Source organism: Oncorhynchus nerka, linkage group LG14, assembly GCF_034236695.1.
Source record: "Oncorhynchus nerka isolate Pitt River linkage group LG14, Oner_Uvic_2.0, whole genome shotgun sequence".
Lineage (NCBI taxonomy): Eukaryota > Metazoa > Chordata > Actinopteri > Salmoniformes > Salmonidae > Oncorhynchus > Oncorhynchus nerka.
Genome location: NC_088409.1, coordinates 39,571,869 through 39,591,412, shown reverse-complemented (window position 1 = coordinate 39,591,412; position 19,544 = coordinate 39,571,869). Strand labels below are relative to the sequence as shown.

The 19,544-nt window shown below is 47.4% G+C and overlaps 1 pseudogene; it reads left to right on the top strand.

Annotated features, from left to right (window-relative positions):
- LOC115142231 (protein PTHB1-like) overlaps positions 1-19,544 on the top strand; it is a 159,976-nt pseudogene that overhangs the window by 70,181 nt on the left and 70,251 nt on the right.

Sequence of the window (19,544 nt, the reverse complement as noted above, 5' to 3'; positions counted from 1 at the left end):
CACACCCACCCATCCCATCAGGGCCATGTCTTAACCACACACCCACCCGTCCCATCAGAGCCATGTCTTAACCACACACAACCCCGTCCCATTAGAGCCATGTCTTAACCACACACGCCCCCGTCCCATCAGAGCCATGTCTTAACCACACATGCCCCGTCCCATCAGAGCCATGTCTTAACCACACACCCACCCGTTCCATCAGAGCCATGTCTTAACCACACACGCCCCGTCCCATCAGAGCCATGTCTTAACCACACACGCCCCCGTCCCATCAGAGCCATGTCTTAACCACACACACCCCGTCCCATTAGAGCCATGTCTTAACCACACACGCCCCCGTCCTATCAGAGCCATGTCTTAACCACCCACCCGTCCCATCAGAGCCATGTCTTAACCACACACCCACCCGTTCCATCAGATCCATGTCTTAACCACACTCCCACCCGTTCCATCAGAGCCATGTCTTAACCACACACGCCCCCCCCATCAGAGCCATGTCTTAACCACACACCCACCCGTCCCATCAGAGCCATGTCTTAACCACACACCCACCCGTCCCATCAGAGTCATGTCTTAACCACACACCCACCCGTCCCATCAGAGCCATGTCTTAACCACACACGCCCCGTCCCATCAGAGCCATGTCTTAACCACACACCCACCCGTCCCATCAGAGCCATGTCTTAACCACACACGCCCCGTCCCATCAGAGCCATGTCTTAACCACACACCCACCTGTCCCATCAGAGCCATGTCTTAACCACACACGCCCCCGTCCCATCAGAGCCATGTCTTAACCACACACCCACCCGTTCCATCAGAGCCATGTCTTAACCACACACGCCCCCGTCCCATCAGAGCCATGTCTTAACCACACACCCACCCGTCCCATCAGAGCCATGTCTTAACCACACACCCACCCGTCCCATCAGAGCCATGTCTTAACCACACACGCCCCCGTTCCATCAGAGCCATGTCTTAACCACACACGCCCCCGTCCCATCAGAGCCATGTCTTAACCACACACCAACCCACCCGTCCCATCAGAGCCATGTCTTAACCACACACCAACCCACCCGTCCCATCAGAGCCATGTCTTAACCACACACACGCCCCCGTTCCATCAGAGCCATGTCTTAACCACACACCCACCCGTCCCATCAGAGCCATGTCTTAACCACACACCCACCCGTCCCATCAGAGCCATGTCTTAACCACACACGCCCCGTCCCATCAGAGCCATGTCTTAACCACACACGCCCCGTCCCATCAGAGCCATGTCTTAACCACACACGCCCCCGTCCCATCAGAGCCATGTCTTAACCACACACGCCCCCGTCCCATCAGAGCCATGTCTTAACCACACACGCCCCCGTCCCATCAGAGCCATGTCTTAACCACACACCCACCCGTCCCATTAGAGCCATGTCTTAACCACACACGCCCCCGTCCCATCAGAGCCATGTCTTAACCACCCACCCACCCGTCCCATCAGAACCATGTCTTAACCACACACCCACCCGTTCCATCAGATCCATGTCTTAACCACACTCCCACCCGTTCCATCAGAGCCTTGTCTTAACCACACACGCCCCCATCCCATCAGAGCCATGTCTTAACCACACACCCACCTGTCCCATCAGAGCCATGTCTTAACCACACACGCCCCGTCCCATCAGAGCCATGTCTTAACCACACACGCCCCCGTCCCATCAGAGCCATGTCTTAACCACACACCCACCCGTTCCATCAGAGCCATGTCTTAACCACACACCCACCCGTCCCATCAGAGCCATGTCTTAACCACACACCCACCCGTCCCATCAGATCCATGTCTTAACCACACACCAACCCACCCGTCCCATCAGATCCATGTCTTAACCACACACCCACCCGTTCCATCAGAGCCATGTCTTAACCACACACCCACCCGTCCCATCAGAGCCATGTCTTAACCACACACCCACCCGTCCCATCAGATCCATGTCTTAACCACCCACGCCCCCGTCCCATCAGAGCCATGTCTTAACCACACACCCACCCGTCCCATCAGAGCCATGTCTTAACCACACACCCCCGTCCCATCAGAGCCATGTCTTAACCACACACCCACCCGTCCCATCAGAGCCATGTCTTAACCACACACCCACCCGTCCCATCAGAGCCATGTCTTAACCACCCACGCCCCCGTCCCATCAGAGCCATGTCTTAACCACACACCCACCCGTCCCATCAGAGCCATGTCTTAACCACACACCCACCCGTCCCATCAGAGCCATGTCTTAACCACACTCCCACCCGTTCCATCAGATCCATGTCTTAACCACACACGCCCCCGTCCCATCAGAGCCATGTCTTAACCACACTCCCACCCGTCCCATCAGAGCCATGTCTTAACCACACACGCCCCCGTTCCATCAGAGCCATGTCTTAACCACACACGCCCCGTCCCATCAGAGCCATGTCTTAACCACACACCAACCCACCCGTCCCATCAAAGCCATGTCTTAACCACACACCCCCGTCCCATCAGAGCCATGTCTTAACCACACACCCCCGTCCCATCAGAGCCATGTCTTAACCACACACGCCCCCGTTCCATCAGAGCCATGTCTTAACCACACACGCACCCGTGATAGAGCACATTGTCTCATTCAAAGATTTGTCTCTCCAATTTTTAAGGAGCTGCACGTTTCACAAAACCTCCTCACATTCACCCTCTCAGGCATCCCGAGGGTGGCCCAGTGTAAGTTCTCCCTGCCCCTCCATCTAGTCTGCTGCCCCTCTGCCCCCTCCAAGAACGCCAAGTACAAGATCACCGTGGATACCAACAAACCGCCCGTCAACCTCAGCGAGGTCTTCCCAGGTAACAGACCATAGAGATCTACCTGAGTCACCCCAGAACCTGGTCTGTACCATAGACATCTACATGACCTGTTCTCCACTGGTTCCCTGTACACCCAGGGATAGTGGGAGAGTGGTGTTCTGTGAGAATAGGGGTTAAGTTTTAAGTCTGCTTGTCTTCGATAGTGTCAACTGCACGAAAGTGAGTGGCATGTATTTGCCCTGGAATGGAGAGTGAGTGGTATGTATTGATGCTGTTGATAGTGTGTGTGGGAATCTAGTCTACCTGCTGTTGGTGAGCAGGTCTCAGCCCTGGGAAGCAGCTCTGACTATCAGTCATTATCTGGACCTGGGCATGGCGTCTCCTACTACACAGGACCCCTGTCCCAGATTAGATGCTTGAAGATTGTGTGTGTGTGTGTGTGTGTGTGTGTTTGTGCTACTCTGTGGGCAGATAAAGAACAATGTGATGTGCTCTGTTCACCTTGGCTGGCGTCCTGAGGAGAGATAAGCTGCCATATCTCTGTCTGACATCCCACCGATGGAGACCCCACTATACTGGCCCCTGAGAACCTCAGAGACAGAGTGTGTGTGGTAGGGAACCCATGCCATATCTCTGTCTGACATCCCACCGATGGAGACCCCACTATACTGGCCCCTGAGAACCTCAGAGACAGAGTGTGTGTGGTAGGGAACCCATGCCATATCTCTGTCTGACATCCCACCGATGGAGACCCCACTATACTGGCCCCTGAGAACCTCAGAGACAGAGTGTGTGTGGTAGGGAACCCATACCATATCTCTGTCTGACATCCCACCGATGGAGACCCCACTATACTGGCCCCTGAGAACCTCATGGACAGAGTGTGTGTGGTAGGGAACCCATACCATATCTCTGCCTGACATCCCAACACTAGAGTCCACACTATACTGGCCCCTGAGAACCTCAGAGACAGAGTGTGTGTGGTAGGGAACCCATACCATATCTCTGTCTGACATCCCACCACTAGAGTCCACACTGTACTGGCCCCTGAGAACCTCAGAGACAGAGTATGTGTGGTAGGGAACCCATACCATATCTCTGTCTGACATCCCACCGATGGAGACCCCACTATACTGGCCCCTGAGAACCTCAGAGACAGAGTGTGTGTGGTAGGGAACCCATACCATATCTCTGCCTGACATCCCACCACTGACATCCTGGCCCCTGAGAACCGATGGAACCCATACCATATCTCTGTCTGACATCCCACCGACTACTATACTGGCCCCTGAGAACCTCAGAGACAGAGTGTGTGTGGTAGGGAACCCATACCATATCTCTGCCTGACATCCCACCACTAGAGTCCACACTGTACTGGCCCCTGAGAACCTCAGAGACAGAGTATGTGTGGTAGGGAACCCATACCATATCTCTGTCTGACATCCCACCGATGGAGACCCCACTATACTGGCCCCTGAGAACCTCAGAGACAGAGTGTGTGTGGTAGGGAACCCATACCATATCTCTGCCTGACATCCCACCACTAGAGTCCACACTGTACTGGCCCCTGAGAACCTCAGAGACAGAGTGTGTGTGGTAGGGAACCCATACCATATCTCTGTCTGACATCTCACCGATGGAGACCCCACTATACTGGCCCCTGAGAACCTCAGAGACAGTGTGTGTGTGTGGTAGGGAACCCATACCATATCTCTGCCTGACATCCCACCACTAGAGTCCACACTGTACTGGTCCGTGAGAACGTTAAGTCTGTGTGTGAATAATGGGTTATTGTGGTGTTTCAGGGGACTGTTTTCATGTATGTGCCATATACCCGACAGATATCTGTATCCTTAACCAATGGACTCTAGTTCCTATTGTTCTCACTAAATGTCCCTCTCTGTGTTGTAGACTTTCTGGAGAAGTCTGAGGACAAGGAGGGAAACGCTCTGGCCTTCCACATCCTCTCAGGGCCTAGAGTCACTGTAATGGCCTCCCAAGACCTCCCGTGAGTACAGACACGCAGCATCCTCTAGCACTTGGTTGATGTGGAGTTGAGCTTTCTCTACTCCCCCACCCTTTTCTACCCTCTCCAGAGCGCTACCGTATCCAGAGTGAGAGTTTCAAGGACATCTGGCTGGTGGCTAAGGAGCTGGTGCAGCGCTTCGACCGCTACTTTGCCAAGCAGGGAGTCTTTGACTTCAGAATCAGCTTTGCAGGCCCTATACCTCTGGCTGAGTACTTTGAGACTGTCCACCACCACTTTGAGGTGTGTGTTGAACACAGACACAACGGCCCACACACATTCATGTGTTGTGTTTGTAGGTACAGCTTTTGCCTGCAGTATTAGAAAAACATTCTTTGTGTGTGTGGTGTGTGTGTGTGTGCGTGCGTGTAGCTGCGTGTGAGTGCAGAGAAGTACCAGGACCTCCTGTCAGAGCGGGCGGTCCAGTTCAGAGCCACCCAACGCCGTCTCCTGACCCTCTTCAAAGACAAGACCCCCGCCCCCTTAAAGAACCTAGACACTCTGATGGAGGGCACCTACCGCCAGGTCAGACACACACACAGTAGACCAGGACACTCTCAGGCATGCACATAGCATTTAGAAACATGATGAAAGGAGAGTCTCTCCCTTCTTCCCTCTCTTTTTTTTGGGAGGTGTTGATTTTCCCCTACCTCACACCGTATGGTGATTTACACACACACACACACACACACACACACACACACACACACACACACACACACACACACACACACACACACACACACACACACACACACACACACACACAGAGTAATGAGTGCACTAGTGTTGATTTACAGAGTGATGGGCCTACACTGCTGATTTATGCACTTCCTGCTGCTACTAAGGTGCTAGCTCCCACCCTATGGTATACTTATAGCAGACAAACAAACTTCCATAACCACACACACACAGGATTACACACACACAATGCCATGACCACACACACAGACAGGAATACACAAACATACACACCCATGCTTATGCAGGTGCACATACACATATACTGTAAGTACATAAACACAAAGACATACACTACCGGTCAAACGTTTTAGAACACCTACTCATTCAAGGGTTTTTCTTTCTTTTTTACTATTTTCTACATTGTAGAATAATAGTGAAGACATCAAAACTATAATAATCACACATGGAATCATGTAGTAACCAAAAAAGTGTTAAACAAATCCAAATATATTTGATATTCTTCAAATAGCCACCCTTTGCCTTGATGACAGCTTTGCACACTCTTGGCATTCTCTCAACCAGCTTCATGAGGTAGTCACCTGGAATGCATTTCAATTAACAGGTGTGCCTTCTTAAAAGTTAATTTGTGGAATTTCTTTCCTTCTTAATGCGTTTGAGCCAATCAGTTCTGTTGTGACAAGGTAGGGGGCGGGGTATACAGAAGATAGGCCTATTTGGTAAAAGACCAAGTCCATATTATGGCGAGAACAGCTCAAATAAGCAAAGAGAAACGACAGATCATTATTACTTTAAGGTTTCTTCAAGTACAGTCGCAAAAACCTTCAAGTACTATGATGAAACTGGCCCTCATGAGGACCGTCACAGGAATGGAAGACCCAGAGTTACCTCTGCTGCAGAGGATAAGTTCAGTTGAGTAACCAGCCTCAGAAATTGCAGCCCAAATAAATGCTTCACAGAGTTCAAGTAACAGACACATCTCAACATCAACTGTTCAGAGGAGACTACGTGAATCAGGCCTTCATGGTCGAATTGCGGCAAAGAAACCACTACTAAAGGACACCAATAAGAAGAAGACTTGCTTGGGCCAAGAAACACGTGCAATGGACATTAGACCGGTGGAAATTTGTCCTTTTGTCTGGAGTCCAAATTTGAGATTTTTGGTTCCAACTGCTGTGTCTTTGTGAGACGTGGTGTGGGTGAACGGATGATCTCCACATGTGTATTTCCCACCGTAAAGCATGGAGGAGGAGGTGTTATGGTGTGGGGGTGCTTTGCTGGTGACACTGTCTGTGATTTATTTAGAATTCAAGATGCACTTAACCAGCATGGGTTCCACAGCACTCTGCCATCCCATCTGGTTTGCGCTTAGTGGGACTATCATTTGTTTTTCAACAGGACAATGACCCAACACACCTCCAGGCTGTGTAATGGCTATTTTACCAAGATGGAGAGTGATGGAGCACTGCATCAGATGACCTGGCCTCCACAATCCCCCGACATCAACCAAATTGAGATGGTTTGGGATGAGTCGGACTGCAGAGTGAAGGAAAAGCAGCCAACAAGTGCTGAGCATATGTGGGATCTCCTTCAAGACTGTTGGAAAAGCATTCCAGGTGAAGCTGGTTGAGAGAATGCCAAGGGTGTGCAAAGCTGTCATCAAGGCAAAGGGTGGCTATTTGAATAATCACTTCTTTGGTTACTACGTGATTCCATATGTGTAATTTCATAGTTTTGATGTCTTCACTGTTATTCTACAATGTAGAAAATATTAAAATAAAGACAAACCCTTGAATGAGTAGGTGTTCTAAAACTTTTGACCGGTAGTGTATACATGCGCACAGACACACATACACACCCATCTATCTCTGTCGTCTAGGGGCACCTTATCGCCCGATTAGACATTATTTACTAACTCGGTAGACGGGCTGTAATAAGAATGTGGGATCATTTGTGTCTCGTGTGTGTGTGTGTGTGTGTGTGTATGTGTGTGTGTACATTCTCTCAGTATTTTTCTCAGGTTCTGAGGTCAGGGTGATTGTTGCTGGAGCCTTCCTTTATAAATTATGATTAAACAAAGAAACCTCATTTACAAACTTCTGTATGGTTGGAAGTGTGGGTCAGTGTGTTTGTGGTGTCATTATAGTGTGTGTGTGTGTCTGTTTGCCTTGATTTGAAGTTCCCATTGTGAGTGTGTGATGATGTGTGTGTCGACTGATGAGTTCCAACTGTGTGTGGATTACTGTATTAGTTGTGTGTGTGTGTGTGTGTGTGTGTGTGTGTGTGTGTGTGTGTGTGTGTGTGTGTGTGTGTGTGTGTGTGTGTGTGTGTGTGAGCGCGCGTTTGTGAGTGCGCGTGTGAATTTTGAGTGGTGTAGACTGTCTGACGTTGAAAAGTGATGGTCCCTTGCCGTCACTGTTTACAGTAGGGGCTCGTTTGGTGAGGCACTCTTTAACACTGTTCATTAGCTCTCTTACGGCTCTGGGATGTGGGTAATATCATGACATCATTAGATATTTAATGATTTAGTACTTAACCATTACTCCTATCTGAGTAGAACCATACAGAGCTCACACTGTAGATGCACTCCCCATAAGGTCCAATACGAGGTGTACTCATACCATCACCACAAGGTTCAAAACTGGTACAGTTTTAAAGGGACACTTACCTTACAAACTGGGATCAGTTTTGTTGCTGGTGAAGGGTCCAACATTTTTCTCACTGGCCTAGTTGGCCAAAAATCTACTGTCCCGAACTGAATTTCTACTGGCCCGGACATGGTGTAGTTTTTCAATTCATTGGGGGTCATGCAGGCCCTTTAGGTCTCTATATCCAGCTATTAATGGGCTACATTTTGTTTACTATGATTAGTGATGGGTACTTTTAAATACTTTTAAATACTCACTATTCAAATAATAACATGAACGTTTTTAGGGGTGATATTCGGATAGTCGCAATGCATGTGTTTAAAATGGTTTTTATTAAACTTGATAACTTGCTTGCTGCGCAGCTGGTAGGTCTTGGGAGGAGAGGTTCTTCCTGGTGAGTTTGACACCGGAGCGAGAGAGAGGAAGAGAGAGGGTAGCCATACAGGCTCAAGCTAATTAGATAAACTTATAGATGCCATACTGCATCAAATTGATGTAAAGATGCCAGCTATGTTAGCCAGCTATGTTAGCCAGGAAATGTTGCTGTGCTTTCTCTCCTTATCTTCAACAACTATATGCAGATTGGTCCTTCTCATTTAACTAACTTAATTCCATAATTTCAATTCCATCTACATGAATACTCTTGCAAGTATTCGAATACTAACATCTGTTCAGATAATAGAATATTACAATTACATTTTTGTTTCTAAAGTATACCATTTTGACAATACTGTTCTTGGCAGATATCAGTCTAAATGCACTGCATGTCCCAGTGCCAGCTAATGCTATTAATATATCAGTGTCTCTTTATGCCGCTAATGCTAGTTGATGCTCTCCCAGCGCTGCTGCCTGTCCCCTAGCATTACTAGAGCCCTGAGTGATTCTCTCTATACAGTATTACTCTCTAGTCTGTCTAATGTGCTCCGGTGTCAGTCAGTCCATCCCTTCCTGCCTCCGCTTCCCGCCAGCGCCTGCCACCCACCGTTGATTTCCGGAAGCTTCTGACACTTTATACATGCTGTAATGTATACACGCACCACATAATGGACGCTATCCACGGTCTACTGGGAAGAGTGATGCACGCGTCAAATGAATTATTCATATCTCTGGGTGGGTATATGGCCCTTCTGAAGGTCTGTGAGCTATGGTGGTTCTCACGAACTCAGCGCTTTAGTTACAACAGGGGTTGTCAGTCAAGAGTCTTCATCATTTGATGATGTTTGTAAATGATGGTGGGGTTAAAAGTTGTTTTTAGCAACAGTACGTGTCTTATTGTGCTGAGTCAGGGATAGTACACTCAAATGACAAATTTGCCTAATATTATGGAAACCAAGAAAGTAGTCTGTGGACCCAGAGACTCAGCAAGTGGTAGATGAGGTACATGTGTACTTTGGATGAACTAAGTGCAGCATCGTCAAATGTCAGATTGGTAAATATTATGCATCTTATCTGTGGCCAGGCTGGGCTGTCGGTTAGGGGACTTCCCCTCATTAATGTTTGTGCATGTTGTTTGTCATCGAGAGAACAGAGATACTGTGAGAGGCCTGTGTGATTTTTCTGGTCTAGTGTACATTCATATAGAGAGGGATAATATTTCCTTTGTTCATTATTTCTTCATCTCTTCCTCCTATATTTTATTCATGAAGGCCAGATGCGGCCTGCTCTATAATGTGTATGTGAGCTGGCCAGAGGTGTCTGTTTCCTCCACTTTTTATTCTCACTACTTAAAAAAACATTACTCATCCTGGCCCCACGGTTTATAGTTCAGCCTGGCTCACCCTTTAACTCTCTGTTTGATTAATCTATGGCAGGTATGGAGAGGTTAGCCAGAGGGCTATCTTAGCCTAGCCTTAGCATTCCTGTTTTTCTCCTCTGCTGTTGATCTCTGAGCGAAAGCACACTGCTGTCACTCGGGACCGGGAAAGACGTTTCTGGGTGGGGGGGGTGGGGGAGGGGTGCAGAGGGGAAGGAGGGTGGGCTGAGTGAGGGGGAAAGCCCGGCAAGCCGTTTAAAAAATATATTTGCTGTTTATCTCAGGTAAAATGGCTACCGTGTTAGCGTTAGTGCGCTATCCTAGCGGGCAGCGGCGCTAGCTGTCTGGGAGCTGAGTTTGAGTTGAGCGGAGTCTCTGTAATTAGCCATTCAAAAGCAGGAGGTGGGACGCTTTAGTTTTGACTGACAGACCGCTTGGGGGCCTCTCGTTCCAGTAATGGAGGCTTCTCTCAGACAACGGCTGATTTATATGTCCCCAAATGGAGCGCTAAACACGGCTAAACATGGCTAAACACGACTAAACACAGATCCCACTGTGTACGTGAGGCCCTCGCTATAAATGACTGGGGCTCTCTCTGAGCACTGTGTGTGTGTGTGTTTGCGTGCGTGTCCATTGAGATGTGTAAATGTGTGTTTCCTCAGTAAAATACCCCGGGGTCAGAAAAAAAAGGAGAAACAGAGGAACTCCCTCAGGTCCCCCTGACCTTTCATCTGCTATGCAAACACAGACCGCACCTGAGAGACTGCCTTTCAAACTGGCCTTCAAACACACACACACACACACACACACACACACACACACACACACACACACACACACACACACACACACACACACACACACACACACACACACACACACACACACACACAGACAAACAGACAGACACAGGATAAATGAACAGACAGCCTACCCCTCATGCACATTTAGGAGTCACTGGGGCCCTCCTCTATGAATGTCTACCATGTCAATGAATGACTGTCTTTCATATAGCTGACTGACATATAGGCATGTGTGTGTATAAGAGTGGGGGACAGATAGTGACTGATATAGAGGAGTGTGTGTGACACAGTCAAGCCTCTGGAAAAGCCTGTCTTTATAAATGTGATGTCATATTGAAACCAGTGTTGTGTGGAGATAGTGTTGTTACTGTTGGGAGATCATTCTTATGGTCTTCTCGTAAAAATGTATGAAGATGGGCATATCAGGGTACTCCTGTAGGATTTAACATTTTCATTGCAAGGCCCATAAATAAATACCTTTTTTCTGTGTACAATTCATTTATATAGTATTTAAATCAATATTTAAAAAAAGTATAGAATGAGATGGAAATATCAATGGTCTTGGAGACCCACACCTCTGTACTGTACACATACATGGAGCAGAGGCCAGACAGAGATCGGCCAGACAGAGATCAGCCTCTGGCAGTACCTCTTGGGTCAGAAGAATGTCGTCATGGAAAAGGCTTTGGTAGATTGCGGCACAAAATGTTTGCTTACACCCAATCTAGAGTAGGCAGTGTTTATTATCATAAGTGGTGTCTGTGACCAGATACTCAGAGAAATATCTATGATGTAAAATAATAGATGCCACACAGACTAGGTTATGTCCTAAATGGCACCCTATTCCCTATTTAGTGTACTAAACACCCTATTCCCTATTTAGTGCACTAAACACCCTATTCCCTATTTAGTGCACAAAACAATAGGGAGTCATTTTTGACACTGATTATGGGTGGGTGTGTGTGTGTGTGTGTCGTCTCCTGCCCCCTCAGGCCATACACAGCAGGAGGGAGAGAGGAGAGGGCGTGGGACTGGGGTGCTTTATCTAAGAATGTCAAATCCCTGAGAGGAGCCACAGCAAAGCCCATCTCTGCCAGTCTGCACAATCCCCTCACACACTCACCACCCTCCGTCTCTGTTCCTATGGAGAAGGCCCAGGTGTTTGCCCAAAGGCAGATAGAGATGAGGGTTAGAGGAGGTCTGGGGTGTACAGTACTGTACCTACTTGTAATGCTTCTGTCTGTGGGACTCCCCTGGGTGTGGTGGACTTTTATCACAAATATGCCTGGGTCTATTACTGGTGAGGAGAGAGCGAGCGAGGGGGGAGGGAGAGAGGGAGACTAAAAGAAACTGAGACAGAGAAATATTCCTGTCTTCCCCTCATCTCCTTTCCTTCATGACCACATGAGATGAAATCAAGGAAGTGTCAGTCAATCCAGTTCTGTTGTTTTCATTTAGAATCTGTTTCTTTGTGCCATTGCATGTGACTATGCAACACCTGTTAGAACATAGATGGACATCACCATACAGAACTACATAGTCGGATAGCCAGTTGAATATCTTTCTCGGGGCTATCTGGATATTTTAGAATGTTCAGTCCTTTGTTGCTTACCACATCACATTCTCTCATTCTACTCTGTTGCTAAGAACACAGCAGCCATTCAATTAGCTCGCCATATTGGCTGGTCCATTAAGTATCGTAGAGATTAGTCCAAAAGAGATTAGCCCGTTGTCTTTCCCCCTGGGCTTTATTAATCAAGGAATGTGTCATTTCCAGTCTATTCTATACAGTCTAGTTCTACAGCATGCCATTAAACCAGAGTCATTTCCATGTGCTATAATGACAAAATTGAATTAATCCAGGTTCCCTACACTTCATTTCACTACACTCAACGGCTATCATTTCTCCAGTACGTTCTATGCTTTCCATTTTTTTTATTCCAATGTCATTTTCCCTGCACTTAAACTAAACCGGGCCATTTTCCCACTCCATTCTGTCAACTCTACATCTATGTCATTATCCCCAAGTTAGTTTTTCCTCTCCGGCTAAAGAATGTCATTTCTCCTCTCAGCGAGGGTGGGCTTAGCACATGCCACAGTCCCAGTGTTCCTCTGTGTTCCACAGATTTAGAACCCTAATCTCATTGTGTCTGCTGAGTGGCTCTTAGCGGCCTGAGTGGAGAGGGGATTCCACACTGTAATGGAGCATGCCTTCTCCCACTGGTCCTTTGTTATTAGCCTCTCAGAGGTTAGCCACCAGCTAACGGGATTATATACACGGTGTAATTAAAGTGAGAAGCACTCACACACACTCCTGTACATCGGCAAGCACGCACGGACGGACAGGCGAGCATACACACACACCCTCGCCTCCATCACAGGTGCTCATTATCCCCAGGCCCACAGAGGCTCGTTATTGGGGTCTTTTGGGGATGTCTCACCCTGATGTCTGTCCCACAGAGCTGGGCTCCAGGCACCACTAAACCCCCTGATCTCCAGGAGGCCCTTGTCCTCCAGTCATACTTCGCTCACTCTCACTATACACTGTTTATATTATATATTTTTGTTACCATGTTGTAAGTGTTATATTTTAGTCATATTAACACTGAAGTGTGACATTGAAGTAGAAGTGTATAAACCTCACACACACACACACACCAGTGTTGGCACTAGCAGTGTTTTCTCTCGCTCAGCTAGCACTCAGCTTTCCGTGGCACGGCCCTCTCCTCTTGATTCCGGGAATTCAATGGCAGGACCAGAGATGCTTTGGAAACGGGTCAATGACTGCGATTCTGAAAATATATACTGCTGGATAGCCTTCAGTAGATTGTGTGTGTATGCGTGTATGTGTGTCTGCGTGCGTAATCAAACATTTGAACTGTGTGTGTATAGTGTTTTTCAGAATTTAGCACACAGAGATGATTTACCAAATGAGTCCATGTACAGTACATATGTATCAACAGACCTCTTGTGTTAAAGCTGTACGTCATTTACCTCGTTGACTTACCTCATTTACCTGTGTACCTGTTAGCTCCATCACGACAGTCCTCACTGACTTCCTAAGGGAACACAAGGGATTATGAGTGATGTCATGAAAGTGAAGTGCTTCTGTACCGTAGGTGAACCCACACCACCTTCCTCTCTCCTGGGAGACACACACACACACACACACACACACACACACACACAGACACACGCACACACACACACACACACACACACACACACACACACACACACACACACACACACACACACACACACACACACACACACACACACACACACACACACACACACACACACACACACACACACACACATACACACACACACACAGTCCCTATCTGTCTCTGGCTCCGTCTGCCAGCTTGGGGAGACCTGTTGTAGACAGCAGGGAGATAGACAGTGGCAGAGGACAAAGAAACAGCAACAAACATGCCCTGCCTGGGGCTTTATCTACAGGGACAGAGGAACTCACTATTACTGTCCTGTACTGACTGAAGTGTTTTGCTCATACGAGACAATTCCGTTGCTTAACATGTATGTTAATGGTTATGATTTTGGATGCTGGTCACTTGTTGCAGGTGCGTGTGTGTGTGTATAAAGGTTAGTCTAACTCTGTGGTCTGTAAAGACCACTACGTACGTTGGCTGCAGCAGCCTGGTTCACGCGACACTGCATGTTGATAATTCTACTGATTTATCTTCTTTGGCCCCAGTGCATGAAATGAATGGGTGTGTCTGTTTCATGAGCCCAGACACACACACACACACACACACACACACAGCATTCCAACAGGCTTATGGCCAATGGTGGAAATGTACTACATAGCATTTATTCATGAGTGATAATCTGAATCATATTTGTTGAGGATATAGACTGAACTGCTATCGCAACGTGTGGGAGTGTGTGTGGACTTGCACATAATCATATTCTGGAAAAGGTTCTGCATAATGTTTGTACAGTGCAGTATGTGCCTGTGCATTTTTGTACATGCATCTGTGCGTATGTTTGCTTGTGTATATATGTGTGGGTGCATACTTGTGTGTGACTGATCACTTCTCCAATAGCGCTTTCTCCAAAGTCAACATGTCCTGCTGCTGCGCTCTCTTTGCAGTGTGTCTGCCGCTTCCGCCCTCAGACAATGCCCGTTTTTATAAGATTACAGATATTTACTCTGTAATCAGTGGGAGAAGGCGTGTGTGTGTCGCGACGCCACGGCTAGGATATTTATCTTGTTGCAGTAAATTCCCAGAGTTCCCCTCGTTTTTTTTCTCTCTTTCATTTTCTTTTTTTCTTCTATTTACTCAGCGTGGCCTGTTCAAAGAAGACCATTGAGAGAAAAGCAAACGTGCAAATAGGGCTGTGTTTGAGGGATGTCGAGACATGGCCGAGGTCTGTGAGCATGCGTATAAATGTCAGTGTGTGTGATGCATGGTTATATGTGTGTGTTGGGAGGGGAGAGGTAGCAGGACAATGCCCTCACTGTGGCGTTCCTCGGGATTAGCATTAGAAAGGGAGGAGGGGAATGGTAAGTCATTTTACTGATGGTGATCATTAGCCTCGTTAGCATTATTGTAGCATTAGCATTTCTTACATTGACATTTCATTAGCATTTGTAGCATCATCCTTCTAGTAGTGTTTGTAATCCAGCTACAGGACCAGGACCAAGGCCCTAATTTCCATCTAATGGCTGGCTTGTGTTAGTGTGTGTGTATATATGTTTGTGCGTGTGTGTCTGCCAAAGGTAGACTGGTTACTCGGGTCACTGGTCTGGACTACTTCAAATGTATGGCTTCCTCTGTGACCCCTTGGGAGGTTTGTGTGTGTGGACTTTGAATATTTGAGGGGGTATTTTACTAACTTTCATCTCTCTCTCTCGCTCTCTCTCTCTCTCTCTCTCTCTCTCTCTCTCACACACACACACACACACACACACACACACACACACACACACACACACACACACACACACACACACACACACCCTCCCTTGCCCCTTCCCTTCCTTTCACTCTCTACTATTGGCATCCTAGTGTTTCCCTGAATTAGCCTCCCCCTTTCTCCCAAGGCGATTGTAAATGCCTATTTCTGTTTTATGTCATTCATATATATGTTTGATATATATTTCCACAGAGACTTCCACACAACATGGATATATTGATAGATTTATTTAAATATTAATCCAGCCACAGAGTTCTGCACATGTCAGAGCCTTGCTAATGTGCCCCAGTGGAGCCCAACCAGCTCACACACACACACACACACACACACACACACACACACACACACACACACACACACACACACACACACACACACACACACACACACACACACACACACACTCCCCATTTCAGGGGTCAGAAACATGTCAGCAGAGTCCACTTTCAGGAAACGTGATCGCAGGGCTAAGTGGAGGGGATAAGTCATATGGACTTACGTAAACCAAACCACCACAGAGTAGAGGAGGGAAGGGAGAGAGAAGGAGAGAGAGAACCTTATGGCGTTGCCTTATTAAAGTGACACCGTTTAGATTGTATGAAGTCTGTTATGATGCCGTGTTGGAGAGGGAGAGCCTCTCATCCTCTACAGATGTTTCTCTATGGTCTTCAAGAATGCCAGAGGTTGGACATTCATTTTGTTCTAGCCCAGTTTATCTGCTTCAGCCACTTGGTTAATCCTGAAGCCATTGGTTAGTTAAATGAGACGCGTTTGTGCTAGGATAGAACACAAACATGCAGCCATGGGCTCTCCTGAAAACCATAGTTGAGAAATACTGCGGTGTACCCCAAACTGATCGTCCCTTACCTTGTCTAACCTCTGGTCTGGGAGTGGCGTTTGTGTGTGTTTGGGTTTGTGTTTTCCAGTGTCTCTCTCTGTTTGATGCTAATTTGTAGCCAGGATCTGCAATGTTGTGTCTGGCTTAGATTTGATGTCCTTGTTTTTGTCTCGCACACAAACAGATAGACAATGCATGAGTGATTGAGCAAGTACACACACACACACACACACACACACACACACACACACACACACACACACACACACACACACACACACACACACACTAGCTTTCAAATCGAGGGATTATAAAAAGATGATGCGTTTTCTGATTTGTGGGGGGATTTAACACTATAAAGGAACATAAGCACATTTTAGTTGTCTTGTTAGATTTCCACTATTGTGTTTCAAGCATTGACTTGCTAATCAGGTCTTGTGTCTCTTTGGGAAGACGGAACAAGAAGATAGACAAGGCAAGGGATCACCCAATGGACCAGTGGTATTTAGTTTCTGGACAGAGAGCGTGTGCATCCTGTATTCATGGGTTTATATGTGCAGTATGTGTGTGCACAGTGCGCGTGTCTATGAATTCAATGATGTGTGTGTGTGTGTGTGTGTGTGTGTGTGTGTGTGTGTGTGTGTGTGTGTGTGTGTGTGCAGCCTGGGAGGTAAGTGTGAGCTGTTAATGACAGACCAGGGGAGTGTGTGTGCTAAAATGACTAGAGAAAAGTCCTGTGTGATTAGAGGCCTCAGGCTAAATATGGAAACCGTATGGAGACTAAATACTGTCCACTGACACACACTATCCCAATGACCAATGACAGAGCATCGTCCGAGTAGGCTCACTAAGCACTTTAGTATGTCTGTGTGTAAAAACTGTTGCTCTGTACTTCACTATGTTGTTGACACTGTATGTCTGTGTGGATGTATGTCTGTGTGTATGTATGTCTGTGTGGATGTATGTCTGTGTGTATGTGTTGCAGGTTTGAACCTTTTGACCTTTGCCTGTTGTTTTGTGTAAGAGAATGAGAGACCGACGGCATTTGAATATGTGTTCGTGTGTGCGAGACGGAGCATCTGCGTGCCTGCCCTTGAAAACAAGTGAACTCAGCAACAGGGCCAGCCGGTCAATCCGCCCGGTGTAAAACATGTGCTTCGACTAGCGAGGACAGCTTGAATGAGTTTGAAACACACACTCGCTTTCACACACAACCCTTTGTATAATCACACAAAGCGAAGTCCTCAAACTCCCAGCTGTGATATCAAAACTAGCCCTGTAGGCTACCTTACGCCAGAAACAATTAATTCTTTCACTTCTAAAGAGCCAAGATAAATGTTAAATGAGTCTTGACTGTGTGCGGAGAGTGTCTTTCTCTTTGCGAGTGTGTGTGTGTGTGTGCGTGCGTGCGGACATTTGTCAGGTTATATTAGTGTGTTTTGATTCAGAGTGTATGCTGGGGTGAAGCCCAGCGGTGTGCTAGAGCAGGAAGAGTATCTCTCTGAACTTGTGTCCCACCACACAGCTGTGTGTTCTTGTACTCAGTGCAGTTGTAGTAATTTTTAGCTGGGGAGTGTGTGGTAGAGATTCATGGAGGGGACAGAATGTGTGTTTGAGAGACCTGCAACCCTGTAGGGGTGTATAGTGTGTTTCATCACCTGGTCACACACACATCTCTCTTGCTTGCGGCCCAACCTCCTTCACATTTGGACCAGGCCAACGCCCCATTATCTCAGCTCTCGGTGGGCCTGGTTGGAACTACTAAGCACTGGTTACAGGGGGGTTCAACTTTAAACCTGTGAGGTCAACTCCCAGGTTTCTATCAGGAGGCCTGGAGCTATGGTGAGGCCTGCACTTCCCTCCTAGTAATCCCAGGCTGGGTGTCTCTCTGGCAGGGTGTGTCTCTAATTGAGCCCCCTGTCTGGAGCAGTAAGACCGGACCACCCAGACTCATGGGATGAACCAGTGACCTTGGTGGGCTGGGTGGAAGGTGTGTAGGGACCTACTGTAGGGAGGGACGTGGCGGGAAACTGGGCGGTTGTTTGATGTTCTGGTGTCATTCTTGGCTTGTTATGGCGTTTGCAATCTCAATGGATCTGTGTGATGTGATCAATGTTGATTTAAATTTAAAAGTGAGATCATTGAAGTATAGAAATTTGAGAGAAACGTTATTGCACTTTATGTCTCTTTCGTTTTTTGTGTGTTCTTTCTCTCTCTGTTTCTCTCTTTGTGGAAAAACAACCCCAACAAGCTCTCTGGTCTCTCATTCCCTCGTCTTCTCACTGAGAAAACAAAAGTGAAGTCCTGACTTTGATAGTCCGGGGAAGGTTGTAAATAGTCATATTTTATTACCTGAACAATAATAACGTCTATGAAACCATAGGAACACACACACGCACGCACGCACGCACGCACGCACACACACACACACACACACACACACACACGCACACACACACACACACACACACACACACACACACACACACACACACTCATGCTGCCTTGATGATATCGAGAACCATTCACATGGAGTTGAGAATGGGCAAAGAGCCATGGAATGAGGACCCTTCAAATAAATGTCCAATCTGAAAGCTGTAGGGTAGCGGATAGGTGCACAAGTTTGTGTTATAATACACATGTATCTGGTCTGGATTCAGACACGAACACATTTGGAATGAAAGAGAGCATTAAAAAAAGTAGAGAGGAGGAGAGAAGATCATAGCAGCTTTATCTTGGTGGTGTGGTTCAGAGCCTGCCACCACCGCTGATAACCCATCTCAGGTTGCCCCTGTGTGGGTTGCCAGATCTAATCACTGTCCCCCCTTTTTATTTCCCTTCTCTCTCCTCCTCTGAAGGCTTCTATAAACAAGGCCTGTGTGTTGCCAGATCATCCTCTCTCTCCCTCGCTCTTATCAGAACTGAGAAGACAGTGTTATCTGCGCTAGCTGCGCTGCGGCCGTGACCAAAGACAAAAGCAGTTACTGTCTGTCTCTG